At 36.5% G+C, this 12,099-nt stretch overlaps 1 protein-coding gene across 6 annotated transcripts in view; it reads right to left on the reverse strand.

The window, feature by feature from the left end:
* MACC1 (MET transcriptional regulator MACC1) overlaps window positions 1-12,099 on the reverse strand; it is a 66,728-nt gene that overhangs the window by 33,309 nt on the left and 21,320 nt on the right. For 3 of the 6 annotated variants that reach the window (XM_070615871.1, XM_070615872.1, XM_070615873.1), the window contains one exon: window positions 10,478-10,589. The exons of 2 other annotated variants lie outside the window; for them this stretch is intronic. The gene's annotated coding sequence lies outside the window, so the exon portion shown is untranslated. Of the gene's footprint in view, window positions 1-10,477; window positions 10,658-12,099 lie in introns of all 6 variants that reach the window. One more of the 6 variants, XM_070615870.1, reaches the window with a different exon arrangement.

Raw genomic sequence — 12,099 nt, forward strand, 5'->3', positions numbered from 1 at the left:
ACGCCCTTTCTTTTCTTCTAGTCCCTCCCTCCTATTATTCCTGTGCATATAGAAACACTTTCTCTATCTGGGCCCGCTCCAGAAGCTTCTCCTCTCACTCAGATGGCTTGACACGCTGACCTCACTCCCTAAGGGAAAAAGACTGACTGCGATAAGTTGTGTCTTGGGACCCTATCTCCTATTCTTCACTCATCTTAGAAAAATTTTAACAGCTATTTGCATTATTCCTGCCAAAAAGAGTGTCAGGCTCATGACAACAGAGGCACTGGGGTGCACTAGAAGGAATGTAGGCTTTGAAATTAGGCATATACGGGTTCAAAGAAAAGCTTACAAACGAATTCACTGGTTTGAGCATCACTTTTCTCATCAATAGAGTATAAAAATATCTACTTTAAAAAGTTGTTGTAACTGTATGTGAATTACATCTCAATAAAACTTTTTGTTTTAAAGTTGTTATAAAGATTAAATTAAATATCATAAACACCCAATTAACACCAATTGCTGCTTAAAATGATAGTTGTTGTCTTTTATTTTTTTTACATCTACGCCAATTCTGTTGGTTTTACCAAGAGTAATAAGTGGTTACTGACAACGATACTTAAGGAACATTGGAAAAGAGGACGGACAACAAGCACCGTGGAAGTTTAATCACCATTTTAGCTTAATTGACTATCCAATCTGATAATGCTCTTTTCACCTCTCTAAAGAGGATAATTGAGAAATTATTTTCTAACTAGATTTTATCATCCTTTTGCAACAAAATCTAACATTTTTCAACCAAAATTTGCCCCACTCACACAGGATAGAATTAAAAGATTCCCAATATTTTTTGCCAAGAGAAAATCACCCTCAGACAAACATTTTGTGTACTCCCACGGTCTTCCTTGGTTTGAACTTAGAACACTTGTGTGAATCATTTACATCTCATCTGACAAGGCTGCCTTCTTGATAGAGGGTAACTGAATGTTCGATCACTGGTAAATGAGAACAGAGTACTCATGCACTAATAATTGCCATGAGAAGGAGCACATAGCTGAAAGTTGGTAGAGCTGTTAAGATTAAAGAAAGGAACATTCATTCTGCCACATCATCCAATGTGTAGAGCAGGATCCCCTTAATCCTCAACAATTTATCATGTCTAATTTTTAATGTTTCTTGGGCTCTCAGTGGTTGTATCCGTCAATTTTGTAAACTGAGAATCATGGGCAAAGTATGAACTGTTCATTAAAGCACAGACTTGAAAAATACTAATATGTGTACATATGTGAATATATATTCAGATAGATAGGTAGATAGATAGAGTTATAGATATACAGGCAGACATGATTTAGCCAAACAAGAAATATTTTTACTAGTAATGCTTCACTGTTCTTGGAATACTGGAAACCAGAAGATCATTTCCTTTATGAAAGACAATTAAATCCTAAAATTTTCACTTATTTGAAGATAGCATCAAGTAGTGATGGAGGACACAAGAAGTCTGAAGAAGCTAAGAGAGACCAAAATTTTCCTGTGTACAACAGGAAGCTAACTGAGGGGGTTGGGGGTTGGGACTGCAAGTGATTGCAGTCTAAAAGGAGATGGGGAATAAGAAGACTAATTAATGAGAATATTCTCTATGGAACACTGAGGGATATGCATTGTCAACCCTACCATCTACTTCTCCCATATAATCTTCAGAAATATTCATATTACTTACTGATACAAAAACAATTATAGTGAATGATAAGAGGTGTTGTGTCCTGCTTAAACACATGAATAACAGGAAAACACAGCTGCCCAAGTGAATATGTGGGTTGCAAGTAAGGGGGCCAACCGTCAGTCTGGGTTTGCCCAGGAATGTCCCATTTTGAAACTGAAACTTCTCAGCCCAAGGAAAACCAGGATGATTGGTCAATGTAATTACACATGTTAGGGTATAAGCACAGAGTCCCACATAAAGAATGTGAAACATTCAGTGTAAATTCCTTCTATCTGTAAACTTTTTAAGTATTTAAAACAATCATGAAAAAAAGTAAATATACAGACATATATATATATATATATATATATATATATAAGAGCTGTATAGGAATGACTAATTTTAATATTTAAATTGTGCTTTGTTATTCTATGTTCAGGCGTTAAATTCTAATAGAAATAGCAAATTAAATACAAAGAAAACCATCCAGAGTGGAATGAATAGAATTGTCCATCACTGTCCTTTTTACTTCATTAAATCAGCCTGAAAATGTGAACCCCCTCACTTAGCTGCCCAAAGACACTTCGAATCTTTCCAGAAGGATCTCTTCCTTTCCCTTCCACTCCATCTCCCCTTTCATTTAAAGCAGGTGGAATCCTCAGGGTTGGGAGTTGTTTCCCTCTGCTGAGACCCTTCTTGCTCTGTGGGAGCTGGTGAGTTCCTTGTGTTCAGCTGGGGAAACTGGAAGGAGGCTCAGAATTGTGCTCACAGCACCACCTGGTGCCAGGTCAGGGTCCTCCAGGTTCTGGAGCTTTGTGCTAGCCTTGCTTCAGGTTCCCTGATTGGTTGGCCTAATCAGTTAAGTGTAAAATAGAGGTCTTCAACATTTCCTTTGCATCAAAATCAACTATGGAACTTTAAAAAAAAAAACAGATGCCCAGAACCTATCCAAGAGCCTGGTGCAGAGCCCAAATATCATTATTGTTATTAAAATCTCCCAGGAGATTCTGATGCACAATGAAGATTGAGAGTCATTAAACATGATTATAAGGTAATGAGAATATATTTGTTCCATTTTGTTTCATTTTAGATGGACATGTTACTGGACACAATAAAATATGGTGCCCATCCCTACAAAGCAACATTTTCAGGGGCAAAAACATTTGTTAGGACATGGTGCTAGACATGGGATTTTAGAGTGATAAAGGAAAAATGTAGGCCTCTCCCTTCCCTGTGAGTGGCATGGCCCATCCTGGTATAGCCTAGGGATCACATCTAAGACCAATTCTGCTCCAGGCTGTAGGGACAAATACTCTCTCCCTCAGCATGCTTTGTTGAGGTTCATGTCTCCTTGTCCTTTCTTTCTCTGAGAATTATAAGATCTAGATAGAGACACTTTTAGATATTAAGATAATGCAAAAGCTGGCTTTTGGCATAAGCATTAGTTCTGCCTGTAGGTTAGGCAAAAAGAGTTTTCTTATGCTCCAGGTGGCATTTTCTAGCTCACCGCATAAACAAATACAGGTATATCACAAAGAACATCTCCCTGGTTAACATTTCCCCAGTAAAAGTCTCTTAGTTTTTAATACATAAACTTTATAAAACGTATGAATCTCAAATTACAACCTATTGGCCAATGGTTCTCTGGGAAAAAATGTATTTATTTCCCCTAAACTCAAAGGAACATTTTTAGCTAAATAATATTCAGGAAAATCTGAAGTTTTATTTCAAATCTAACCAGTAGAACATTCGAATCATAATGCTTTTTTTTGTTGTTAGTGCTGTGGAGTTGATTCCGAATCCTAACGATCCTGTGTACAGCAGAGCAGAACTCTGTCCAGTCTTTTTGCACCATCCTCTCTCCTTCTCACACTCTATCAGACAATGCTGTACTGCTATTCACTGGATTTTCAAGGCCAATTTTTTCAAAAGTGGGCTGTCAGGCCCTTCTTCATAGTCTGTCTTAGTCTGGAAGCTTCGCTGAAACCTGTCCAACATGGGTAACCCTGCTAGCATTTAAAATATCAGTGGCATAGCTTTCAGCATCACAGCAACACGTAGCCACCACAGTATGACAACCGACAGACGAGTGGTGTGATTCCCTGACTGGGACATGAAGCCCGGCCGCGATGATGAGGGCAAGGAATCCATGCCTCTAGACCATCAGGGCTGACTAGAATCATACACTTCAAAATCAATAGAGTGAAAATAAAGGGGATATGAATTTGGAAGCTACTGGCACTAAGCAATATTGGTTATTTGGTTTTTATAGAACTATATTAACTGTGTGGTATTTAGTGTGTGTGTGTTTGTTTTAGCAGCTTTTGTTACATTTTAAAGAAAGGAGTTGAGGGTTTTTGGGTGATGTGTAATGAATTATCATTTTTCCCATTTAAAAAATTGGAAATACACACAGAATGTCTGAAATTGAAGAAAAAATTAGTAACACTATGCATGAAATTCCTGAGTCTCTTTGTGTCTTATTAGATGGAGTTCTTAAACTATGGTGTTCAAATATATTCTTACAAATATTTTACGACTGTTTGATTTATAAGTTTCTGCTAAAGGTGTGATAAAATTTCCAACCGTGATTTTGAAATTGTCGTATTTTCTTATAACTAGGTCAGTTTTTGCTTCATAAGGCTCAGGCTTTGCTGTTAAAACCATATAAGTATGCAAAGCTTAGGTTTTCTTAATGGATTTTCTCTTTATTTTTCTCTAGTGTTTCTCTTTATCTCTATAAATGCTTTTTGAACTAAAGTATATCTCATGCGATATTATTATTGCCATATCAACTTTCTTTTCATTACTGCATTTCGGAATTTTAATACTTTGTTTTTACACAGTTTAATATCTGAATTCAAGATGCATATGCAACTGATATCAGAGTTTAGATGGCTTTGCAGTTGGTTTTTTTTTTGGTATTACACGAAAAAAAGTGTGTCTTAAAATGGATGGTGTCTTAGATTCAAAGAAATACAGTATTTACCTGACATCTTTTTCTATCTCTTTATTTCAGCTCTTTTGTTTGGTTATCAGGTATGCCACTATAAACAGCAAACAGCTGGATTTTTAAAAATTCACACTGATTGTTAATCTCTGTCTTTAAATAGGTGAGTTCTATCACTTTATAATCTCTTAAAAATGTATGATTTTTACTTATTTCTACTACCTTATGTTGTGTTTTACTTAGTTTCTTTTATTTCTGTCTTCTCCTGCTGGATTGATAAAATTTTCAACATTCTCTTTTGCTCTCTATTCCAGGTTTCTAAACATGTATCATATTTACCATATTTCTCTTTAGCCTCTTGGTTAGACTGGAAGATAAACAGCATCTGTCCTCTCTAAGAGGCAGAAAAACTAAATCTGAATCACCAAGAAATTGTTATTTGTACAGAGTCCTACAATTTGCTAATATAAGAACTAATAAGAGACAAATTGCTCTTGAAAATTCTATCAATATCCCAACCACTTATCTATTGTAAGCTTTTATAAGACTATATTAAAACATTTATTTTTCCAAAATATATCTTTTAGTATTCAAACAATAACCAAAATGAACAAGCCAATTAAATGCAACCAAAGAGACCTAAACTGACTGAAGATGGCATGTAATTATGGAAAAGAGACAAGAAATAAGGAAGGCTCTTAGGATTAAGTTGGATGTCCAAGCTAAAACTGAGATGGCATTACAAAATACATGGAAGGAAATAGAAACATTCCTTTAAACAGATTTCAATCTATGAAGAAAAATGAAAAAAATGTGTCTGCTTAGTTACAAAGGGAAGAGGATGAAAATAGAGGACAAAGTGAAAAAAAATTACTTTTTAATAATTTTAAATCATTGTGAATACAATAAGATAATAGAAAAATAAAGAAACTGCAAACAAGAGAAATCTGGCAGAAGTAGAAAAGAGATGGTCTAACAGAGGTTAATTTAAATTTGCAGTAACTAATAATAGCTAACAATTACTGGGCCTGCTCTGTGAGTGTTCTGAGTACTTTGCATCTGTTAGAGGAGATGTCCTCTAACCTGCGCAGTAGTACTGTGGAGTAGGTGACATTGCTGTCTCCATTTTGCAGTTGGGGAAACTGAGATACATAGAGACTAACTAACTTACCCAACATCACACTGCTAGGAAGAAAAGGAGACAAGAGCCAAAGAGAATTTTTCTCCAGAGTCCACACTCTCAATGACTACACGCAGCATAATCTGTGGGCAATGTCCCTAAAGACCCTAATGTAGAAGGCCTTGATTAGCTCTTCCGAGACAACAGCTATAAGAATTACCACCACGTGGCCACAGCTTCTGTTACATCCATAATGGGGTTCCAGTTCAGTAAAGCATAGCTACTTGAGTCCTTAGGTTGTTTTTCTTCCTCACTTCCTCTTGTTGCCTCTCCATAACCTTTGCATTCTACAAGCATCTTTGATCCTTATAAACTCAAAGGGACTTGCTAACTGGGATGATTTTTGAGTTTTCCAATGTAAGTAAGATGAGGCATTTACCAACAACATTCTAAATGGTTCAGTTTTGAAAATGTTCAACAGAAAAAATTGGTTAAAAAATATAAAATAAATTCACTGTGCTAAGTAATTAAAAATTAAATTATTTTAATCAACAAAATAATAGACTGTATGGATTTATGGCTGCGGTCAGGATGGAGCACCATAAAAAATGTAGCATCATATGGAAAAGTAAGTAAAATAATAAAACAAACAGGAGCCAAAAATACTGAAAATGTAAGATCAGTCTGTTATATTTAAATCCACTGGGAAGGTTATTAAAGTACTATGTGGAAACTTTGAGAGGAGTCACACAAAGAAGACTAAAAAGATTGGTTTGAGGGGTTTGTATTATTCTGTTTGGAAAAAAGGCAGAATGAACTTATAAAGATTCCTTAGGGAATCTAAATAATACATCTTAAAAACTATGCATAAAGACACTCATCACCACATAACTTTAATGCCAAAGTAAAACTACATAAATATCCTGTAATGTAGACAAAATTGAACAAATTATGAAACACCCCTTCACAGGAATATTATGCAGTCATTAAGGATAATCTTGATGAAAGTATGTAATAGTATGAAGTATGCTTATGAGACTACAGTAACATGAAAAACCTTAAAACATGGTACAAAATCAAATGCATAGAATGGTTACTATTATGTTTCATAAAGCTAGATAAGGAGAAACAAGACTGGAATGACATATTCTAAAACACTACCAGTACATATGTTTAAGTGGTAAGAATCTTGACACTGATTTCTGTTTTCCTTTTCTAGATTTTCCAATTTTTAATGAGCCTATATTATCTTATTATAAAAATACTATTTTACATAGAGAGGGCAATAGTGATTAAATCACACCTCATTTTTGAAGAGGGATACATTTAAAGTAAAACAGGATGAAGAGGGAAACAACAGGAATAAAGAAAAAATTTTAAATTGACATGAACTATAACATGAATTAATATTTCACGGCAATCTCTTGATTCTAACAACCCTTTCACCCTACAGGACCAGTAACCTATCATCCTGTCACCTTTTCACTGGCCCCCACTTGCCTCCCTTGCAAACCTTCTCTTCCTATCTTCTCAGCTTAAATGACAAGAACAGTCATTATAATCACCTTCTTGCATGCTCCCTTAACTCTCTATTCTACAAGTTTCTTCTACTAACTAGTAGAACCATACCTTGGTGAAATCCAACACTCTGCCTACTTATAATAACCCACAGAGCTGCTTGTAGCTGAAGAAAAGCACACAAACTAACCCCAGGTGGACTCTTATTAATGTTGCCAGGCAATCTTACTTAACATCCCCGGAACATACACCTCCCTCCCCTTCCTTGTCAAATCCCCAACATCCTTCGCTGTTCTAATTTTTAGCTGATGATCTTGCTTCATATTTTATTGAGAACAGAAAAAAAGGAGCAATCAGAGAGAACTTCCACCTGTTCCTACCAACACATCTTTTAAACTACCTGTAACTGGACCTATATACTTGGATTTCTTTCCCATTACTGTGGATGAGCTGTCAGTGCTGCCAGTAAGTCTCCCCTGTCGTATTTTGCAGGTCCCATTCCTGCTCACTTATTCAAAGAAAATGCACCAGCAACTCTCCATCTTTCCTGCGTTACAAGTGTATGTTCCTCTATTGTATTTTTACCATAAGCATAAAAACATGCTGACACTTTTGACATCTTAAAAAAAAGTCAACCAAACCTGTCTTGATCTTACTTTGCCCTCTAGCTCCCGTCCCATATCCCCCCTTCCTTTTGCAGCAAAAACAGACATACAAAAAGTACCTTTTCTCTTTATCCACAAATATTTTTTCCTCTTTCTCGTGCCCACCAATCTTTTTCATCATTTCCCAGTCCACCAGAAATACTCTTGCCAGGTCACCTATGATCTCCCATTGCCAAATTCAATGGTAAATTCTCATTTCTCATCTTACTTCACCTATCAGCATCATGAAAACAGCTTATCACTCTGCCCTCCTTGAAACATTCAGATGGTATCACTCAGGCCATATCATTCTTCTGTTTAAAACCTTGTACTGGCTTCCCTTCCCAACCAAGTGAAAGCCAAAGTTATATGGCCTATATGGCCCTATTCTATAACATCTGGCCCCATTACCTGTCTGAGGTCATCTTCTAATACTCCCTCCTTCCTCACATGACTCCAGACACGCTGGCCTTACTCGCTATTCCTCGAAAACAGCAGGCACATTCCTGCCCCAGGGCCTTCACCCTTGCTGTTTCCTCTGCTAAAGTGCTTTTTCCCCAAATATCTATGGTGACTTCCTCAGCATCTTTAGATATTTACTAAAATATCTCCTTATTAATGAGGCCTTCCCTGGCTTCTCCATTTAAAAGTAACAACTCAACACACACTCTTTGTTGCATTTCTCGGCCTTATTTTTCCCCATACCACTTACAACATCTAACATGCAATATATATGACTCATTTATTTTGTTATGTCCTATTTTCCCCACACTGGAATGCAAACCCTATAAGGAAGATGATTTATTTCTTTGTCTATTTTGTTCACTCCTGTATCCCCAGAACCTAGAACAGTTTCTAATACATAATACATGCTCAATAAATAATAATGGAACGAATGTTGAATGAATTTCATGTCCCCTTGAAAACTGAAAAAGAAATGAGCTGGATTAACAGGCCAACCTCATGTGCAACAAATCAATGGAAGTCTGTGAAGGTTTTCAAGGTGGTTTGCAAATCTAGCATATAGGTAGTTTACATGAATGGCTTTCTTGAGAGACATGCCAACCACACTGTGAAAGTTCTGGGAAGACTAACCAAGAAATGATATATTTAAATTCCACCATCTATTAGTTCTAGACCAACGTGAGAGAGGCTGCCTGCAAATATGAGATAGGGGAAAGAGACAGAGACAGATTAGTTAGACAGACAGACACACATACACACACAGAGACAGACAGATATACAGAGAGAAAGAGGGAGAGAGAGAGAGAAGGAGATTCAGGAAAGATATGAGACTCTGATTTCTATCCTTCCACCTTCTAATCTATATTATGATCTATGTTATATGAGAGGATTAAAGTGTCTCATTGTAAGTGAGTAGACCAGACAGTCACAAATATTTTCACTCTCCTAAATTATCTTCAGATTCATACATTGGAAAGCTAGTAAGTATCTGAATTCTTTCTAGTTTTTACATCCATCCTAAGACCTCATTCTGTGAAGATTTGAATAGCTGATTCCTGACCTATCTTGGTTATCAATTTCAAGCATTTGATCTCCAAGTTCACAAAAACAATCATATGAAGTGATATTCTAAGTCAGTCCCCACTGGCTTTAATAGATAAACTCTTAGCTTGACTGAGGCCAGTCTTTTGTATTCCAAAGTGACTTAATAATAAAAGACGGAAATCTAGAATATGGAATAACTATAAATAAGTGGCACTCTAAAGATAGATAATTATCCAATGGGTAGTCACAGGACCAGGCATAGGGCAGTAAAAAAATAAACCACGACCATTTTATATGTTTGTTCAAACATATATAAATCATATCATTTTGTAATATCAAATATAATTACAATTATGCCAAATTAAATGTTTAATTTTGAAAAGTTTTCCTTTCAGCTTCCTTTATTCAAAACATTTTGATCCTACTATTTTAACTATTATTCAGCATTGTATAATATTTAAAGCCAAAAATTAACTAATAAATTGTTACTGGGTCTTGACATTAAATAAAATTTTTCTCTCAATACAAATTTTTCAGAACTGACAAATGAATATGAGTCAAGACATAATAAATAAACATTCTTCTTTTGACTCTTTTGTTCAAAAAGGAATTGGCAGTGTCTTTTTCCATTCTCACAGCCTGCACAGATAATTCTAAAGCATGAAAAGTCTGGAGCAGTCCACAGCTTCAAAATGGCAACAAAGCCATAATCTGTTAGTTTTTGTCAAACCAAGAAAAATGGAAGGGTTTTTATCACAAGGTTTTTTTTCCTAATAATAACCCAGTTTTTCATTTTTGAGAGGCTGGCTGTGAACCGTTGTTAGTGACAGAATGATCAGTGGACATATTTCCGTGACTTCTGCTGTTACAAAATTCAATTTGATGCTGACAAGAAGAACAAGTATTACTCCCAATAATATTTGCTTTCTGTTTTGTGAAAATACAGACTTTCCTTGGAAAATACAATTGCCACCATGTACACAAAGCCTATAAACAAGGGAGGGTATTAAAACTCAGAAAACAAAGCACTCATATTTTATGGATGGTTTGCTTACCTTTCTGTCACATCAGCTGCACCAGTCTGAACATTCTTGCTTAGTGGACATTTTATCTGTATCTGCAAATGAGTGGTAGTAACGCAGCATCTACTGTATCACTCATGGTCCACTAAGGAAAATAGAAACCATATGAGGTATTTCAAGCAGAGGGGACTAGTTACAAATGTGTCTGGGAGGCTGAAAGAGCAAAAAGCAGAAGGTGATTTAACCTAGACATTGATACCTGCAAAAAGCAGCTACTATACCCAGTGCCAGGGAAACAAAAGGGAGGAGGAAGTGGTAGAACACAGGAGCCTGCTTGCTAATACATTTCTAGGGTGCCTCAAGAGACTCTGGGAATGCCAAACAGGGGCCCCCCATGTCAGTACTTGGACCATGGATAAGGTGCCATGCAGTGGATACTTGGACAGCTAGGGCAAGATGTGTTGAACACAAGTCTGGAAACACAACAGGGCCCTATGTAACTGGTGCTGGAACTGCTGAGGAGGTACCACTCAGCTGGAGCCCAGGCTACTAAGGAACTCTGCTTACAGGTGCTGGTATAGCCAAGGGGAATGCCACCTGGCAGGTGTGGGGATATCTGAGGTGGCATTGGTGCTGGAACAAGGAAGAATTCTGTACTATGGGTACTGGAACCTCCAGAGGATACTGGAGTCCATAGCTTTTTGCCACTGCCAATGAAGGTCCAGAAGCTGAAAACAGGAAGTGAGTCACTTTCCTCCTGCTTCACTTCTCAGTCTTTTACCAGGACCTCTCATTGGCAAGACCTAACTGGAATGTTGCTGGCAATAAAAAACCTGGAAAGATAATTTGTGGGGTATCAGAAACCTACAGCACAAAGAAGAGCACAGAGGGGCAAAAATGGAGGCGAGAGCAAACAGGCAAATGGCTGGCACATTTCCTATCTTCTATGCCAATTTTTCTGTAGTATTTATTAAACATGACTGCACCTAAATTCGCTAATGAGAATTTTGTTATCTCATTTTTATCACCTTACTAAAGGAATAAAATAATAAATAAATAAATAAGATATAAATAGAAGATAAGGATATAATATATATAATATTATATGTAACATATAACTATACACTAGTGACCTTATTTAAGCCTGCTATTGAAGAAGTTCTGATTTTTTTCAACTTTAATAAAGGCACATTTAGTAGATTTATGCAAGCTATAAAATGATATCTATCTTTTGTTACTGTCATGAAGTCATGTTAATGGTCTACTTAAACCCTTACAATTCTGTTCAAATTCCAATATATGATGTTATTGAGCAGATAATTTATGCAAGAAGTATACAATCAAGGAAAATTTATTAGCCTTTGGTAGAGTAAAGATGACCTCTAATTCGATTCTTAGTTATCTTCTCATTGAGGTTCCCCCATGAATCTAGACTGGCCTTAGTGATTTACTTGACTAATAGAAAGCAGGAAAAGCAACGTGCTGGGATTTCCAAGTCTAGATCACAAAAAGCCTTGTAACTTCTGTCCAGGTCTCTTTGAAAATTTGCTCTGGGTGAAACCAGCTGCCGTTTAAGAAGTTTGGCTGCCCTGAGGGCACCATGCTGGAGAGGCTACATGTAAGTGCTCTGGTCAACAGTCTCAACTGAGGTTTGA

Source organism: Equus przewalskii, chromosome 4, assembly GCF_037783145.1.
Source record: "Equus przewalskii isolate Varuska chromosome 4, EquPr2, whole genome shotgun sequence".
In the NCBI taxonomy this organism is placed as follows: domain Eukaryota; kingdom Metazoa; phylum Chordata; class Mammalia; order Perissodactyla; family Equidae; genus Equus; species Equus przewalskii.